Source organism: Grus americana, chromosome 2 (assembly GCF_028858705.1).
Source record: "Grus americana isolate bGruAme1 chromosome 2, bGruAme1.mat, whole genome shotgun sequence".
NCBI lineage: Eukaryota > Metazoa > Chordata > Aves > Gruiformes > Gruidae > Grus > Grus americana.
Window position 1 is genome coordinate 61519776 of NC_072853.1, and position 19924 is coordinate 61539699.

The 19924-nt window shown below is 36.6% G+C and overlaps 1 protein-coding gene across 1 annotated transcript in view; it reads left to right on the forward strand.

The window, feature by feature from the left end:
- CCDC102B (coiled-coil domain containing 102B) overlaps nt 1-19924 on the forward strand; it is a 218142-nt gene that overhangs the window by 192299 nt on the left and 5919 nt on the right. The gene's annotated exons all lie outside the window — the stretch shown is intronic.

Sequence of the window (19924 nt, forward strand, 5' to 3'; positions counted from 1 at the left end):
TCAGAGGGATGGGACAGAGGGAGAGTAGGAGCAGAAAGGGTGAATACAGGTTAGATGGGAACAGGGAAATACTCTTCAACTATGTGTGTAAGACTGTATTATAAGTTAAATTTGGGTGTACCAAATTGTTGGGGATCTCAATTCTGTGATTTTTAGCCTTTGAGATGTTTGATTTTGCAACCATATACCTCTATAGGTTTTGTAGCAACAGGCAGTAAGGACAGCCTAGCCGTAAGTCTTACCTTTCCATAATACATTTCCTCCACCAGTTAAATTTTTCCCTTTTTCCCTGTGCTGAGGGAAGGATAAAATCTGGAGTTCTGTATCACTTCCCTCTACCCAAAATGGCTGTGGAGACAAATTCTTTCTGTCTTTTGGCCATTAACAGTACGTCCTCCAAGACAAGGGAGGAGGAGAGGGTGGACCTAACATTTCAGAATGACTGACCCAATTAAACCGATCAATATCTCCATCTTTATTGCAGAAAATTAACTTTTTATTACATAGGATTGAAAGAACTAAAAGAAGTGTTTTGTGTGTATTAAGGGACCTCTTAACCTCCAGCCTGTGATCTTATGAATCTGCTATACAGTGTAATTCAGTTCTTTGCTGGAAGTATGCAAGTTACCTCCGTGGAAGAATAGTTTGAGAAGACTATATAAAATTTTCATTTCTCGAAATGAAATTTGGCATCTGGGAATAAGGTTCCAGGTTTCACACTATATGAAAAATGAATTATTCAAATGCTTACAGGGGCAGTTGTCTTATTTGATCTAGTTTAAGCTTCTTGCACTGAAAACTTGCCTTCCCTAATAGCCATCAAACATTGATGTTCAGCCAATTTTTAGATATTAATTACTCTGAGTTTGCTTTGTTTTCTATGTTCTGTGTTTACTGGATAAAAGCCTTCAACAAGGATTTGATCATATTTCTGTAGATATTTACACATGCAGAAGAATTAAAAAAGCTTAATTAAAATTATATAGCTTACCAACAGCATTAAGCAACAAATCTATAGAATAAGTATTGAAATAATAATTTAAATAACTATTTCTGCTAAAAATAAAAATGTATTTAAGCAGATTCTGCTATTCAGGGAATGATAAAAGGTGCAGGTTTCAATAACATAAAGCTTGATACTTGAGATTTAGAAATGACAAAGCCCAAAAGATGTAAAAACTGATTGGTGTGCACTCTACAGTATTATCTCCTGTGGAGGCAGTAAATTATGGCTAAAAAATAATACATTGTAACTTCAGCAAAGTTGCTAAAGGTTTATGCTTGTATTGAAATCAAAATGGAAGTTTTATTTGAAAGTTGGCTATAAAAAACTTTTTTCCCCCTTAGCAAAGTGTGTGAAGAATTGCATTTGACACTGCTGCCACTGCAAAGGGGATATTAAGTACCTTGAAAGGATATTTTTTTTTATTTTATTTTTTATTAGATATATGTATTTATTTTTCATAGTGGAGGTGACAATTCAAATAACTGTGAATCAGTAGGTCTTGGGAAATGAGTTACTTCACGGGCATTGATTGATTCTAAATTTGTTGTACCATAGCAATTCTCCTTCTAATCTAGAGATTAAGATATCCACATTTTTAACCTACCAAGTTGGCAGCCAGGAATCAGAAGGATACTATTTCAATGAACATGAGACATTATGTTATGTTGTGTAAAAATAATGTAGGAGAAGAACACTGAGTGACATATAAACAGTTTTGTAAAGACAAGATCTTGCATACTTATTCTACCAGACAAAAAATCCCAGGCAGAGGAGACACTGTACAGCATCTGGGAGCTATTAGTTTCTGCAAAATAAGGAAATACTAATACTGTTTCTCTACAGCTTTAGAATCAGTCTTCCAGAAAATTTAATTTCATAATTAAATATATTGTATTTTCTTTATCCTTCATTCTCCAAATTGAATCTGTTTTCTAAACTGACATCAGCAATGAATTTATCTCATGACATATTTATTAAGACCTTGAATAACTTGTTTTCATTCATAGAGTTTATGAGGAATTGTCTGTCAGATGCAGATGGAAAAATGCATTTCCCCAGGTCCTTAATTCAATTAAGAAATCAACTAAGGAAAGGAAATGATAAATTTTGCTTCTTTTTTACTTCTTTTTATATTATTTTTCTTTAATTAGAAAGTGTCTGAGCGAAGTTACCATTCTTTTCAAATACTTTCACCTATAGATCTTTGAAAATGAGAAATACACTTGTGCAAAATGTTTTTGTTTGATACTTCTGAAATTTAAAAATGGAGGCTGAGTTCGAGCAGACATTTCATAAGACATTGCTGTGCTGTTTGCATGGATACAATCTCTAAGAGGTTTATTAGAACCTATGCAGAAGCAAATGTAAGGAGGTGGTGGATGGATTATTTATGAACATTTAGAATAACATAACAGAAAGAGAATTGCCATGCTCTTTGAGTTGCATAGAACACTATAACTGTATTTGCCCTCTCTATTAAATTGGAAAGCCAAACAGTAGTCTTTGATCAATGATCTGGTGAAATTATAGCCTGCTTCTCTGCACTTAGCCTCTCTTATATGAAGTTTTCATTGGTTTCTTTAAAGCTTCAAAAGTTGCTAAACTTGTCATACTAGTGATTTAGTGTCAGCACAGAAGTAACTTTCTATATAGGAAAAAAAGATTTAGTAATCCAGTAATCCAAATCTTTTTTTTTTTTTCCCATTGTGATTGACAATGTAGTAATGCCCACAGCATTACCTACATTGCTTCTTATGGGTTTGGATAAGCTGAATATATGAGGATATCTTTATATTATGCTGATTATCCCCCCTAACATCAGTATATATATTATTATCTATTTATCTGCACAGAATGTTTTCTTAACATTATCTTCTTTTGTACTTTGTATGTGAACTAAATATCCACCCAAGGAAGCACAGGCATTTTGACATCATTCTATAACTGATCCAAAAGGCAAAACCTGACATATGATTCCATGAACAAGATGCATCCTTTCTACTTCACTTTATTATTTAGAAGTGATTAGGTCACTAGTGGAGCAAGTATTTGGTAAAATCGTTAACATTTTTTAAGGCAACAAGCAATTATATTCAATATGTGGGGTTTTTTTTCTTAAGCTTTTTATTAATGGTAATAACCCATCTTTTCAATGGGATTGAATTAATTTAATTATTATTATTATACAGAGATAATCAATGTAGTATTCTGAAAGCTAACCTGAAGTAGTGGATGATTTTTTTAAATATAGGATTCAAAAAAAGGTGGAGTATCACCGTGATTGTTTTTAAAATGAGTAATTGATCTTTTCTGAAACCGTTCTGTCACTAAACACAAACACCATTTGCAGAATGATTAATAGATTTACTAGCTTGGCAATTAAACAGCCAAGTGCTTTACTGCTGATACTAAATATTATAATCTTGAAATATAATTTTATGGAAATGTTTTTTAAAGATCCACACTGTTTGCATATCAATTATAAAAGAAAGACACTTCTTTTTACAAATCATTTCAAATTTCAACTTTTCTGAATGTATCATGGTAAGTGGGTGACCTTATACTGAACATTATAATTGTGTGTCATGGCCCAGATTAGCTAATTGTCTTCAGTAAGAGTTTTAAAACATTTTTCTGTAGTCAACTGTGTATTTTCCATTTTTTAAAGATTCTTCAACAGATAATTTGTCATGACAGTTTCTGTGTCAGTAGCTCTTTTCTTTATTCCTGAGAGATTTAATTAAATCTTTTAGGTGTGCTTATCACTTCTCAGCACAAATTTCAGTTATATTTTATTCTGGAGACCAGAAGTGTCACTTTCTTCTAGTTTTCAGATAGCAATATGTGAAGCATTTTTATGAGATAGCTTCTTTCAACAATATTTCCAAAAAGTTAAAACTTACATGGCATACACTTTTTTTAGGCTAACATGTTTGTCATCCATCAGCTCCATACTTGAAAGCCTCCTGCTGTGATTTGCATTTACTGTCACTTGCAAAAAAATATTAGTGTCTGTTACTCATTTTTCTTGAAAGAAGCTTCTGAGATGCTTTTAAATGATTTTGTCTGCTTGCCCACACTGGAGGCATATTTAAAGTTATAGCAGCAAACAAACACATGGAAGATTTTCAAAGCATCATCACACATCTGTAGTGAACATCATTGCCAACTAAAATTCTATGACAAGTCTCACACAATACAATCTGAGAAAAGTCCCCAGGGTGTGGTATCATCCCATCAGAGCAATAGCTGTAGTAAAGTTACTTTTCAGTAAAACTTCTGTATTTGCTAGCACTGGCCTAAATATGAGGAAATCAGATGATCAATATTTAGATTTTGAAGAAGTACAAATTTTCAAAATTTAAGCCAAACTTGATACACATGAATCAATTTTGATGACAAGTTATTTCATTTAGGAAGCTAATTAAATACAAATGAAAATTTTTTATTGCATTGTAGTTTTAAATAGACAAAAAGAAATTATTCAGAATCATGAAAACTTTTGTGTTTGAGAGTTAAATGAAAAATTAATACTTCTACACAGAATTGAACTACCGGAAAGCTTGTCTTTTGTTGCAAAGCACATGAATTCAGAATAATTAAGAAATTAATTGATACAGTTGCAACAAAGAGACCCAATCGAAAAGTGAGAATGTGGAAAGCAGCGTGAAAGAGGTACGCTAATTAGAAAGTGATGTATGACCAACTGCTGGGATTTATAAGCAATAATGCACTTTGCAGAAGGTCCTGGAAACCTGTCATTTGAATGATTAATTATTTTCATAAGTACCTCGAAGATTTACTTTCATATGCTAGTGTCATGGCCCCTTTTAAGGAGGAAGCTTCCAACTAAAGCTGGTTCCGTAAGATATGATGGGATGATGGGGAAGAGTAGAGCTAGAGAAGCAATATTGCAAACTTTGTGCCAAACGAGCTATATTGTGTGAAACTAGAGCATATATAGCAAAGTTGCAAGAGAGGTGTGATGCTTCCAGTCTTACGTATTTTAACAAGGTGCAGCTTTGTTGGAGTCTAGTACTATTCTAATGGATTTTAATTCTTAAGTGAGAAATATGGAGATGTTATTTTAACATTTTTTAGGCCAGATTTAACCTGGAAAAGGAAATAAAATACATTATAATTATTGGATTTACTTAAATTCATCAAATTAACAAGGAAATTAACATTGATGGCAATGAAATATACTGGTGAATATAGCCTGATGTCTTCCAAAGGAGAGACTGTAACTTCATCTCATTCTTGAAATCATAATACATGCAAAATACCACTGGGTGCTACTGGACAGAGCAAAGTCGTAGTCTGAAATACAAAAGACTGAACAATCTGACATATAAAAGACTCTCTTTATTTCCTGCACTTTGAGACATTAGTATGGATTTCATGTAAAATAGAAACCCATGGTTGATGTTTATAAGTCTGAAAGTTTCTCCCCGGTCAGTAAGGCTATGTGTCTTAAATGTAGTTGGAGAAAAAAAACCAAACAGTTGAAGCAAAAAGTCCCCCAAGTCCTAGCAGAGTGCATTTCACATTTATAATTCTTTTGAGGCAACCTTAAGTATGGGTCTGAAAAACAACCTTCGTTTCAAATGTTGTTCTATATGCTCATTATTGCTTAGTGAATGTAACAGAAAAACACCACGAAAAGTTCCAGCTGAACTGGTATCCTGTTTCTGGTGATGGACAAAAGTGGACTTCTGTAAGACTGCAAGAGCAAAGGAGACAGGCAGACATACATCCCTGGAGTACAGTGCCAGATTCCAGGAAAATCAAGGTCAAGAACCTCTCAGTCAGAGATGGTATCTTTTAAGCCTTATGTACGTTTCTTCTATTAAATTGGTCAATAGCTTTCTGGACCCTGTAAAGCTTTTGTAACAGCCTACTACAAGAGGTGTTAAGACTTAATTGTATTCTGTTAAAAGTTATTCTTTCTTGCATCAAACCTTCCTTTTGCTGTTTTCATCTGATGGTCCCTACTTTCTGTATTGTTAGAGATTGTGTCCTGTTCCTGTTCACTCCATTATATGCATCATGAAGTTTGTTCAGTCATCCCTCCTGTGGAAGCTATCTCATACATTTGTTTACATGTTTGCTGTTCTGCAAACCTATTCCTGGTTTGTATGATTTCTTCCCAGATATAGTAAATATTGTATTCAGTATTCAAGATGTGGTCACTTTATTGATGTGGTCACTTTATTGGATTAATATGACAACATGACTATTGTCTTCTCCATTTCTTTTTTAATAGGTTTTTGGTTTGGTTTTGGGGTTTTTTTGTTTGGTTGGTTGGTTTTTTTGGGTTGGTTTTTTTTTTTTGTACTGTTCCAGAGCATTGTTACATTATCTTATCACTTGTCAAATTCTGCATAATTAACAACTTCTTCTCTTTCAAGGAAGAGAGCAACATGTTCTCACTGAAAAAGCAATGGGATAACTAAAAAAGTAATTAGTTTTATAAATTGAATTATTCAGAAGTTTTCTACTTCCAGTCCTACCTTCAGATTATTGAGAATCTACTTGTCTCTAACAAATCAGAAGTTAGCTATTTCTATATGACTTTTTTCTTCTTTTTTTGAATATTGACAGTCTGATGATCACTTTTCACTGAATCGATCTCACTATCACTTCACTGACTTGAAACTATCATCTTTATAGGCATATTTTTACATTCATTAATTTCTGTTCTTAATTCCATTACGTTGGGGATTTTTCTATACCACAAGGTTTTCTTATTAAATTTTTTTTATTTTTTTTCCAGTTTTTGTGCAACATCATCCCAATTTGAATGGTTCTGTTCTGCTACATAAAGACTGATAGGAAATAATTATTCCAGAAACCTTCTTTGTTTGCAAATTTTCACTTTAAGGTTACCAGTTATGTTCTTTTTTTCATTTTCTTTAGTTATAAAACATTCTAAAAGATTCTTCTTTTGCTACATTAGGTCAATAGAAATAAATTTAAATTGTGATTGTCCACAGGGCAGATTTCCACCTGTCCAAAACTTATATCAAATTTCTATATAGATTTATATGGGATTTTAATCAGATGTATGCAAACAGTTATTTTCCTAACCACATAGCAAAGTATATATGAAAGACTGCAATGATATATATATATATATATAAAAGAAATTTTACAGTGGAAGATAATAAAGAAATAAAGAAATTAAAAGGCAAGATACAAAGGAGCTTAAAAATAATCTTTACTTTTTAGCTTCTTAGTTTATTTTTATAATACAGGTATGTCTAGTAACTCACAAATAATTGAAATACTGTCTTCCTTCTCAAAAATGCTTGCCATCTTTCAAGATCACTTTTTTAGTTAAAAGTAAAGTAAATATGCATGCAGGTTGTTCAGATTTTTTTGTTGTTGTTTTTTAAAGACAAATTAGAAGTGGGCAAAGAATAACTCTTTTCCATATCAATGTGAGCAGCTACAATTCATCTCCATCTCCTTGTGCTTCTTTACTACTACCTGAAAAGTATTTGTCAAAATTATTTTTTCATTATTGCTTTCATGATTCAGCTGAGAAATGTTCAAAAATTTAGAAAAAGTAGAAAAGAGAAGATGTATCATTCAAAGGTTCTCACGTTTCGTAGGTTTAGATCTAAGAAGTCTCTTGGGGGAGGATGTTTTGAGCACACATTCTTCCCCCAGACTTAAGATCTTTTAAGCCAAACAGCATCTCAGACTGGGAGAATGCAAGTGTATTCCTCTCGGAGGGACTTTCAGTGCTTCATTCTGAAGATGACACTGCCACTAAAAAACTTCTTTCCCTTCGCAGGACAGAGGCACTTGTCATAAAAATTCCCAAGTGATAGTTGTGCCAAACTGAAAGATTGTAAAGTAAAAGTTGAATAAGATTATTCATATTATTTGTATATTGTTTCTAAATCTCTAGGTTATAACGAGGGAAGACTTAAGAAAACTTACAAATTCCTACTAACACTAAAACAGTTGTTCCACAGAAATTATTTATGTATGCTCTGAATTTGTTTTAGTTTTGTTAAAATAACTCAATGGATGTTAAAGATACGTCAGTGTGGAGCTGTCAGTGGCGCTTCTTTCACAGTTTTCAGGGGAAAAAATATTTCACACATCAGGTTTAGGAATGATTAAATGCTATGTCTTCTTATTCAGATGTAAACTAACTCATATACATACATGTATTTGTAACAAACTACTGTCTATATTTTCATATCTCATTATTTTACCCTGAATTTTCTGTCTAATGTAACTGAAAAGAGATGAGCTGCTTACTTTATTAAAATGACATGGCCATTCATTAATAGAATCTGACAGTGAATATTTCTAATACTCTTCTTGCATCAGTTTATGAAGATAATGGAATTATACTGGCACATAATTGATCAAAGCCAGCACCTACAACACAACATATGAACAGAGTTCAGAACCATATGAGGAAAAGAACAGTTTTTTCAGTTTCATTTTTTGTGTTTCTTAAATTTAGCAAAGATAATGTATGTGCCTCTGACTTCTACATATTCTATGGTGGTGTCATTTACCATGCAGAGAATTTTTTCAACCTACTTCTGTTATTTCTGATCCCAGTAGAATGATGTTTACTCTAAATCACCTGCTGTGATTCATAATTTTCAGGAAATAAAGAGAATACATTGAATCAGTTATGCCTGATTTAATACCACAAAAAGCTGGATTTTGTTTCTGGTCACAGAAGGGCTTCATACATGCCAGTTCAATATTCTATTAAGTTTTGATGCTGCAAATAGAAAGATAAACATCTTGAGGTTTGGTGTTTTGGTTTGTGTTGTTTTGTTTTGTTTTAATTGCAACAATATTCTTCAACAGTAGAGGTTTTCAGGCATCTAAAGAATAGTGTGGCAGATTTGACCTTTGGAAGTAATAAAAGATTTAGAGATATGAGAAACCAAGTGATTGCAAAGTGACAGCCAAAAAGAGAATCTCAACAATAATAAAATTAATCTATCAAGACAAAAAAAAAAAGGAAAATACAAGATTTCTGTATTGATACTGAAAGCAAGAATGTTCAAGATATAAGATCTTTTCTTTCACTAAAAATTATAATTAAAATTGCAGAGGATGTGAAATTAACCTCAATTACATATATTTGAGCTGCTAATATTCCATCTTAATATATACTTTTTTTTTTCCTTTTTTCACTTTTGAGCATAAATATGCAACGAAACCACAGTTGTATAGGCTCCAGCTTCTGAATGGGTCAAATGGATGGATAGGTTGCTTTTCAAGGAAAGAGTCTTGGACTCTTTCACTTAAGAGAAGATAGCTGAGAGGGCTATGAATGAGACTTACAGAGTCATGAGGGTAGTGGATAAGCTGAGCATGGCATTGTTGTTGACCTAATATGAGAACTAGGTAGCACTGAAGCCAGGAGGAGAGCTCCAATAGCAGAGGCAGCAAATAGGTGCAGCCTTTTGCGCAGCCTTTTGCGCAGAAAGGGACAGAAGGTGGATATGGGAAACCACAGACCAGTCAGCCTCACCTCGATCCCTGGGACAGTAATGGAACAGCTAATCCTGGGAACCATTTCCAAGCATATTGAGGACAAGAGGATGTATGTAAGCAGTCAGCATGGATTTATAAAGGAGAAATTGTGCCTTATCAACCTGATAGCCTTCTACAGTGAAATATCTAGCTTTGTGGATGATGTGAGAGCAATGAATGTTGTTTATTTTGACATTAGCAATACTTTCAACACTGTCCTTTCTAACATACGCATAGAAAAATCTGATGCAGTACAGACTAAATAAATGAACAGTGAGGTGGACTGAAAATTATCTGAACTGCTGGGCTAAAAGATTTGTAGTTAGCAAAAGGAAGTCCAGCTGGAGGGCAGTCACTAGTGGTGTACCCCAGGTGTAAATACTGAGGCTAGTACCATTTAACTTCATTAATTATCTGGATTATGGGACAGCAATTTTGCAGATGATACAAAACATGGAAGAGTCATTAATAGACCAGGTAGTTGTGCTGTCATTCAGAGGGACTTCAAGAAGATGGAGAAATGGGCAGAGAGTAACCTCATAAAGTTCAAATGGAAATGTCATATCCTGCACTTGGGTAGGAACAATCCCTCACACTATGGCAGTCTTAGGGCCGACTGGTTGGAAAGCAGCTTTGCAGAAAGGGACCTGGAGGTCTTGTTGGACAACAAGCTGATCATGAGTCAGCAATGTACCTTCAAGGCAATGGAGGCCAATAACATTAGGATGAGTATGGCCAGCAGGTTGAGGGATGTGATCCTTTCCCTCTACTCAGCACTAGTGAGACCACATCAGGAGTGATGGGTTCAGTTCTGGGCCCCCAGTATAAGAAAGATATGGACATACTGGAGGGAATCTACAAAGGGTCAGGAAGATTACTGGGGACACATCCTTGTGTCTAAATTGGAGAGACATGGATTCGATGGATGGACCACTCGGTGGAAAAGGACTTGGCTGGATGGTCACAAAGAGTTGTGGTCAACAGCTCAATGTCCAAGTGGAGAGCAGCGATGAGTGGCGTTCCTCAGGGGTCGGTACTGGGACCGGCACTGTTCAACATCTTTGTCAGCGACATGGACAGTGGGATCGAGTGCACCCTCAGCAAATTTGCCAACAACACCAAGCTGTGTGGTGTGGTCGACACGCTGGAGGGAAGGGATGCCATCCAGAGGGACCTTGACAGGCTGGAGAGGTGGGCCTGTGCGAACCGCATGAAGTTCAACAAGGCCAAGTGCAAGGTCGTGCACGTGAGTCGGTGCAATCCCAAGCACGACTACAGGCTGGGCAGGAATGGATTGAGAGCAGCCCTGAGGAGAAGGACTTGGGAGTGTTGATTGATGAGAAGCTCAACATGAGCCGGCAGTGTGCGCTTGCAGCCCAGAAAGCCAACCGTGTCCTGGGCTGCATCAAAAGAGGCGTGACCAGCAGGTCGAGGGAGGTGATCCTGCCCCTCTACTCTGCTCTTGTGAGACCCCACCTGGAGTACTGCGTCCAGCTCTGGGGGCCCCAGTACAGGAGAGACATGGAGCTGTTGGAGCGAGTCCAGAGGAGGGCCATGAAGCTGATCAGAGGGCTGGAGCACCTTTCCTATGAGGACAGGCTGAGAGAGTTGGGGTTGTTCAGCCTGGAGAAAAGGCGGCTCCAGGGAGATCTAACTGTGGCTTACCAGTACCTGAAGGGGCCTACAGGAAAGCTGGTGAGGGACTGTTTATCAGGGAGTGTAGTGACAGGACAAGGGGTAATGGGTTTAAGCTGAAGGAGGGTCGATTTAGATTAGATGTGTGTTGGGTTTGTGTGGCAGGGTTTTGGTAGCGGGGGGGCTACAGGGGTGGCTTCTGTGAGAAGCTGCTAGAAGCTCCCCCTGTGTCTGATAGAGCCAATGCCAGCCGGCTCCAAGACGGGCCCGCCGCTGGCCAAGGCCAAGCCAATCAGCGCCTCTGTGATAACATATTTAAGAAGTAGAAAAACACTTAGAGAGAGAGAGCTTTGGCAGCCGGAGAGAGGAGTGAGAAGATGTAAGAAACTCTGCAGACACCAAGGTCAGTGCAGATGGAGGGGGAGGAGGTGCTCCAGGCGCCGGAGCAGAGATCCCCCTGCAGCCTGTGGTGAAGGCCATGGTGAAGCAGGCTGTCCCCCTGCAGCCCATGGAGGAAGGATGAGGGGGTGTAGCGATTCCACCTGCAGCCCGTGGAGGACCCCACGCCAGAGCAGGTGGAGGCACCTGAAGGAGGCTGCGGCCCGTGGGAAGCCCACGCTGGAGCAAGTTCCTGGCCGGACCGGTGGACCCGTGAAGAGGGGAGCCCACGCCAGGGCAGGTTTGCTGGCAGGACTTGTGACCCCGTGGGGGACCCCACGCTGGAGCAGTTTGCTCCTGAAGGTCTGCACCCCGTGAGAGGGACTCCATGCTGGAGCAGGGGAACAATGAGAGGAGTCCTCCCCCTGAGGATGAAGAAGCGGCAGAAACAACGTGAGATGAACTGACTGTAACCCCCATTCCCTGTCCCCCTGTGCCGCTGAGGGGGGGAAGGTTGAAGCCGGGAGTGAAGTTGAGCCCGGGAAGATGGGAGGGGTGGGGGGAAGTGTTTTAAGAGTTGATTTTATTTTCTCATTCCTCTACTCTGTTTTTGCCTAGTAATAAATTAGATGAATTCCCTCTCTAAGTTTGGTCTGTTTTGCTCGTGACAACAATTAGTGAGTGATCTCTCCCTGTCCTTATCTCGACCTGCAAGCATTTCGTTATGCCTTTTCTCCCCTGTCTAGTGAAGGAGGGGAGTGAGAGAGCGGCTCTGGTGGGCACCTGGCCCCAGTCAGGCTCAACCCACCACAAGATGTTAGAAAGAAATTCTTCACTGTGAGAGTGGTGAGGTACTGGAACAGGTTGCCCAAAGAGGTTGTGGAGGCCCCATCCCTGGAAGTGTTTAAGACCAGGTTGGATGAGGCTTTGGGCAACATGGTCTAGTGGAGGGTGTCCCTGCCCACAGCAGGGGGGTTGGAACTAGATCATCTTTAAGGTCTCTTCCAACCCAAACCATTCTATGATTCTATGATTCTATGACTTCATTGCTGTGAATCTGCCTTAGGAGATTAGTCAGGTAGAGTGTATTAGCTGGTTCCAAAAGCGATTATCTGAATTGCTGGGCAACAGGTCAATAAGAGCATCCCGAAAGTACTGGGCAGGAGTGTATCCTCAAACATTCCTGATGCAATGGTTCTGGATACTGGAGGAGTACCAGAACAATAGTTAGTAGAAACACAGCCAGCTCATGTCCTGGCACTGTCACAATCAGAGACACTAAAATGAGACTTTTCAAAGAAGTTTGTAGATAATCAGTCAACTTGTTCTGAACTGTATTGAGAATTAGGTACATTATGAATGTAACTGAGATGTGGAAAACTTCAGGCATCTTTTCTAACTGAAAAATTCAGAAAACATGTGTTATTATTTCCTTCCAATATGAAACCAGAACTATGAATGGTATTTGGCAAACACTGACTTGTTATTCTAACACATTGGTAAATAAATAAAACATTGTTACAAAAAATGGACAAGGAAAAAAGGAAGAGTGCTCTATATCTTACCTAATTGTGTCTTCCCTCTTTTTAACTGCTTTACTCTTTGTCTGCCTTTGTCTTTTCATTACTGCCATTTAGGGATCAGTGCTTCCCCCCTGCTCTTTGCATACTTAAGATAATTTTACTGGTCCTGAGAGCCCTTGTACTATTTTATCAGACATAGTAGGTCCTAAGATAATGAAAGCTTCACATCACCAGATTACCATCACCATTTGTTGCTTTTCACTTCAGCTCTCACATGATTTCAGCAGTCAAAACCTTACAAACCACAGAGCTGGAGATTAGTGCTTCGTGATATTTGAAAGCCAAGGTTCAAACTTCCAGTTAGATAATTTTCTAGCTGCACGCTATCTTCAACTGCCTTTGAGATAGTAGCTAGTATCATTTCAGAATTTGAAGCTGGGAGGAATGGAAAGGAACAGAATAAGTAATTGTAATGTGCACATTCACATTCGATCTCTCAGCCTTACAAGTTTTAAAAGAAATGCTTTCACTGTTGCAAAGCTTATAAACACAGCACAGCAGTGATGCACAGTACTTGTTTCTACTCCAGTCGGTTCAAGAGATATCAGACTGTCAAAGATGAACAGTGTTTAGGGCAACGGTCCAAGGCAGAATATGGTGTATGGTAGAACTCTCCAGTGCTTCCCAGAACTCTCCTATAATTTTCATTCCATCACTATAACTAGGAGGCATAATATTGAATAATACTGCAGTACACCAAGTAGTTTTTTCAGGAATTAAATAGTTTGTTTTGTTGAGTGTACATGGTTTTTTTTCCTTATTTTGAAGAGAACTTAATTTTCAGTTTATATATTAGTGTAGTGTAGTGCTTTCATTGTGAAAGAACTACGTAACAAAAAACCTACCTGACATGATCCTGAAGATAGCCCACTGAGTTTCAAGACAAATTTGGATGGAGACTAGGAAGTTGATAAGGGGAGGGGGGGAGGAAAGTTAATGTCTGCTATGGAGTTGAATACCTTTCATACCTGGAAGAAGTAAGAGGAAAGTAATGAAGATGCATGTCGAGCAACTGTTAAAAGTTAAGAATTCTTAAAGGGTAAATGGAACTAAATTGAAGCTGGCAACCATGTAATTACTGGGAAGGGAAATGATCATGCTTTTTATTGGCCTGGAGATAATGTAGGTGAAACTATTACTGTAGAAAGTGAATCTTAATGTATAAAAAAGGAATGAGAAAAGGGCTTGTGCCAAGTGTACTTTCTTATCCTTTTTTCAGCTATTAAAAAAAAAAATGTCCACAGAAAAAGCCTTCCATGCAAATCACACTTCTTAAAACAGAAAGGAATGTATATATTATTGATATCTTCTTCTCTGTAGGATTAGAACTCTTCCTATGCTCAGAAATCAGAAGGCATTTTGTAAAGAAATATTAAAGCACGTCACACAAATAAGATTATACTATATACTTACAAGTCTTAAAATAATTTATAGTACTACCATGGTTTACTTTCCCAGGTAGACTTCAGTTTGTTTTCTTTAAAAATAAGTAAGTAATTGAGCTAAAAGTTCATGGATTGTTTTGGTTGGTTGGTTGGTTTTTTTCCTCTAATTTAATCAGACCATACTAAAAAAAACCAACGACAACAAAAAAAACCCAAAAAACCCACATTGATTGTATTGTGTTGCTCACTGTTCAATATTTCTGACTTCTTTTTCAGTTTTTACTTTTAAATGTATTTAAATTTTGAGTGCTTGCAATACAAATGCCAAATACAATGATTTGCAGAAAATAATGGCAATAACAGTTTGTATTTAACCTTAATGTATGCTTAGCAATAGCAAAAGAGCTGAAGTATGCTTTACATTCAAATATAAAGACATTTACTGTTCTCTTATTGTGATACACAAGGAATTACATATTTATTGGCACAATTACATGAGACTGATAAATAGTGATGAACGTAGGAAAAAAACCTATTTTCGAGCAAGTTGTGAAAAGTATACATTTTCTGCAGCTTTCACTGTAAAAGGAGATTACACGGATATTCTGGTTCATGCCAGCAAGTTCAGAGTATTCTAAAAAACAAACCTAGAAAAACCGTAAGGTTATTTTCAGTTCCCTAAAAGCTGATATTATTTATTTCTTGTGTCCATTTTGTTGAGGACAGTGGATAGATTTTTTCTTCTATCATGTAGTTGAAAGGAAGTATTTCTTCAGAAAAGTGATTTTATTTGGGCATGCTATAACCTGTCATGATCAGATTGTAATATATTAGAATTCAAGAAAGATCTTATTATGCAAAGTCAACTGAGCAAAATTATGTGACTATTAGAGAATTAAGGAAAAACAATTTAAGAAAAACCAAACCTTTTTAAAGGTCATCTTAATTCTTATTATGTTATAAATGGGAATGATTCTTCTTTTCGAAAACCTCACTGTTAACAAGACCTGAATTTATGAATGGATGTTTGAAGGAGTCCTTCTCTGTTAGGTACTCACCACATAATGTTCATCCTCTGCCATTCTTAAAGTGCTTAAAGTGGGTGACTTACTCAAACTATTCAATCTTCAGAAATATTAATTTTGGCTTCTGATCTGTATGACTACAATGATTCAGTTGAAAAGTTTTGGTTCTAATTTGCAGTAGCAAAAGTTTGATCAAAATTGTCATTTTCTGTCATATTGCACCCTAGGGAAAATATGGAATGTAACTGTTCAGTAATTTTCAGTGGTAGCAATTGTAATACACTGTAGCCAGAAATGTAATAGGGAAATTCATTCTGAGATGAATTTTGAAATTAAAAGGGGATATATTTATATGGCAAAACACAAGTCTTTCTTGTAAGGAAAATCAAAAAGCAAAGTTTTGCATGCGTTCCAAGGAAGTAAAAATAATTGAATGAGCAATACAGAATAACATTACTTGGGGTCTTGTGGCTTTCAAAGGAAATACACTATTTAAAGAAAAACTCATGTTGTTTGAGAGCCCATATAGTATTTTTAGTGATTAGGATCACACAGTGGATGAGTTTACACAGGGTCTAAGCAATTTCTACCTTGTAAAGATATGAAACCTAGTTCAATATCCATTTTGTTCACTCATGGTCTGTAAAAGTCCCCTAATGCTAAATGACAAATGTGTTTTAATTCAATCAGAAGCTGACGTAAATCTATATTACTATAATTTGGGCAGGAACCTGTAATTCCACTCAGAATATTAATTATTTTAGGCATTAATACATTTCTAAAATTGACGTATAGTATACCTCAATAGTGGAAATACTAACTCAAACTTGTACTGCTTTCGTTTCTTCATTCTGATTTTGTTTCATGCCAGAGATCCCTTACTTCTCCATCCACACTTGGAAATAAACTATGTATGATTTTCCAAATAGTACTACATAGCACCACTGTCACAGGTGAGACTGTAAATGGCAAATTCTAGTGGATCTGGATTGATGTTTATTATTTATTATTATTAAGTGAACTCTCACCCTTTATCTTTTAAAATTAAATATTCAGCATATTAGTTATTTGGTCTAATCAGTTGTTAGATCTGAACATTTCTGATGCAAGCTTTTGAGACATTGGTGGGGTTTTTTTATTTTCAGTCTAAATTAAATTTCTATATCAAACTCATGAAACACTATATGAATCTTTGAGAAAGACAGATAAGATTAACAATATTCCTTTGAGAACTATTTTATCTTTTTTTTTTTTTTTTTCTCCATAAGGAATCCTGAAATCAAATAGGAACCTCAGTAGGATTGAGCTAGTGTGGGACAAGTCAGCTCTTCTAGGAGGCATGCAGAATCTGTAAATACCAAAGAGACAGTCAATGTGTCTTACAAATAATTTGCATCTTGTTTTGGGGAATCTCAAGATTCCTTAATCTTCTTTAGATTTTTGAGAATAAATATTGATGAAGGAGAAAAATCTTTCAGACATCTTGGTTTCCCTCCCTTCTCCACAGGTACAGGTGGACATTTATCAGTTCATAGTCACCTTATATTTCTTGTTATATTTTCTTTAGCACTGCTACATTAGTCTCACTATTTTGCCTCTTACTATTTTGCCTCTAATCTACACTCCTAAGAGATAACCACATCTGTCCTTGGGAAGTCTTCATTGATTAAAACCAACAACAACCTTGTAATGTCTCTCTGCAGCATCATTACAGCAAATTGTGTGAGGACTGAAATAAGAAGACAATAATAATTTAAGCATCATGTGTAGCTACCTTGAAATAATTCTGTCTAGCTCTTCCATTTAATTAATGTTTGGGAAAAATCCTATGTTACATTAATACTTCCTGTGCACTTGCGCTAAAGACTAATTTTAAGCAGTAAAAAGAATTTTAAAATAGTCTGCAGACAAATGCACACACAAACCATATTATTTGAGCTCTAAATTAGTGATGCTAAATAACAAAAGCAAGGAAATGCACAGTGAAGCAGGAAATGTACCATATGTTATTGTATACCTGGGCACAATGGGGACACTGTCTTAATGGTTTTCTTAATGTTCCTGTTGTACTAGATATTGGTGGACATATGGTATGCTGCCTTTTTATATGCCTGTGCATTTTCATGATTTTGTTAGCTGACTTTGATAGCATTTTCTATTTCTCTGCTATTAGGAAAAGGGCTCTAAAATGTTTTGCTCATTTATCTGGAGTTCAAAACCCATGCATTTTTATTTTACTCAGTCATTTGTACCCCAATTCTATTTTTTCCCCTTTTATTATTAGACTTTCCACAGTTTTAGTCCCTGTCTGGCAATAATTTGCAACACAGTCATGTAGTCCTTCCACGTACAGAGGGGTTTCGACTCACTCACAGTGCTGGCCGAACAGACGGCTAAAGCAACAGCAGCAGCTGCAGAGCTGACCGGGCTTTGCACAACCACGATGGGCGCTCCTGCAATCGGCTGCTTCCCTGTCTGCCCCAGGAACCTCGGCAAGCCCCAGCTAGAAGCAGACATGGTTCCCATTTCGCGTGGCTCCCTAGTGCCCTCCCACCATGTGGCTGAGGGACAAAACAGAACAACTGCTTGCCCCAAACCTTTCAGGATACCAGGTGTTGTCAAGGTTGGTTAGTGCAGACTGCCAAGGGGAAAGATTTCCCTAATTTTTTAATGACACAAACCCCATAGATGTTCACATTTAAATAGGCTATTCATTACTGCTGTCACATGGAATACAAACATTGAAGTCACAAAAGTGCAGAACTACTCAGGAGAATTATCACAGAATCACAGAATTGTTTAGGATGGAAAAGACCTTTAAGATCACCAAGTCCAATCACAAACCTAACACTACCAAGTCCACCATTGTATCTTGTAAAGAGAGAAGATCAATTGAGCCAAACTCTTCTGACATACATGTAATATACTCAGGTTATATCTTGGCAAAAATTCCCTTAGTGAAGCAGAGATCTCAGGAATTCTTACAGAAGGTGTTTGAAGACTTATAAACCAGCGTGGAAATGAGAGGAACTTGTACATTAGCTCATCAATAGGCACTTTTAAGTTTTGTGATTCATTACAAATCGGGACTAGTCTTTTAAATGAGAATGTCTATATGCTAGTCATTTCTGGCAAGCATATATGCTTTTGTATAAATATTCAATGCTTGCTATTCTATGTATTCATGTACTGGTTTTAGTAGTAGCTCATGATATGTGTAACCGCATTAATTTGATTATGAAATAGAAGTCAGAATGAAACTCTCTTACTATTTTCTAGATGGTAGACTAACACCAGATTAAGTGCTTCTAAAATGTTTCAGTAAGAAATATTTTAAAAACAAGTAACTTGATTTGTCTTGAAAATGTAATATGCGTATTCCCAGGGGAACAAGATGTAATTTAAATCCATACCCATCAGTTATGGCTTATATTTTTTCAGATATTTTTAGTTTCTTTTCTTTAAATTTAATTTGAAACTCTTTCAGTTGCTAGTTTGAGGGATTTTTTAAAATTTATTTTATATTAATATTTTTAGGTTAGCAAAATGAATGGAAAAGGAAAGAACTATGAGTGGCATTGCAATAATATACTCACACAAGTATTTTTAATAACAAGGAGTTGTTAATAGAACTTATCTAGAATTTTTAATAAGGCAAAGTTATTATTGGAAATCATTAAAGTAATTAAAAAGGAAATAGCCCTCTGTATCAAAAAATTTCCAGTGAATTTCAGTAACAATAACTGAGTTTCTGATCAATCTAGTCTTGTGTATCCAGCAGGGTGAAGAATTTGGCAGCTTATTGATTCTTACTGGTGTAGGGCTTGGCAATCAGTCTGCATCTGGAACGATCAGTGGGCGTGTTCATCAGTAGACAGGAGCATCATGGGGTCTATGACACTGTAAGCAATCACATTGCTGGGCTAGCACAAAGGCTTTTGTACTTTGGCAGCTTATTTACCCCAGGGTGATTTTGATAAGTGATGCTGGGTTTTTCTAAGAACATAATAGGTTAACTTGTTTTCTAAATAATACACAGATTAATTTGTATGCATAATGACCTGACTGACCCATTCACACTGCCAGGAATTGCGTTACAGCTACGAAGAACTAGAGACCACTGTGTACCACAGTTTGCTAAAAACTCTCAGGTTCCTTGACTTGTTCGGAGATTGTTCACAAGACTTTTAGGTTCCCACAGTCAAGACTAAAGCAATGGGTTTGTGAATTCCTTTCTCTGAAAACCTGTTCAAGATATATAAAAAAGCCAAGAATAACAGTAGTTGCACTGTGGCTTGTGATAGGATTTCAGTGAAGGTACATGAAGGTAACATGGAGAGAATTGGAGCTTCTCCTGTGCTTAAAGCACAGGAAATTTTCAATTAACCA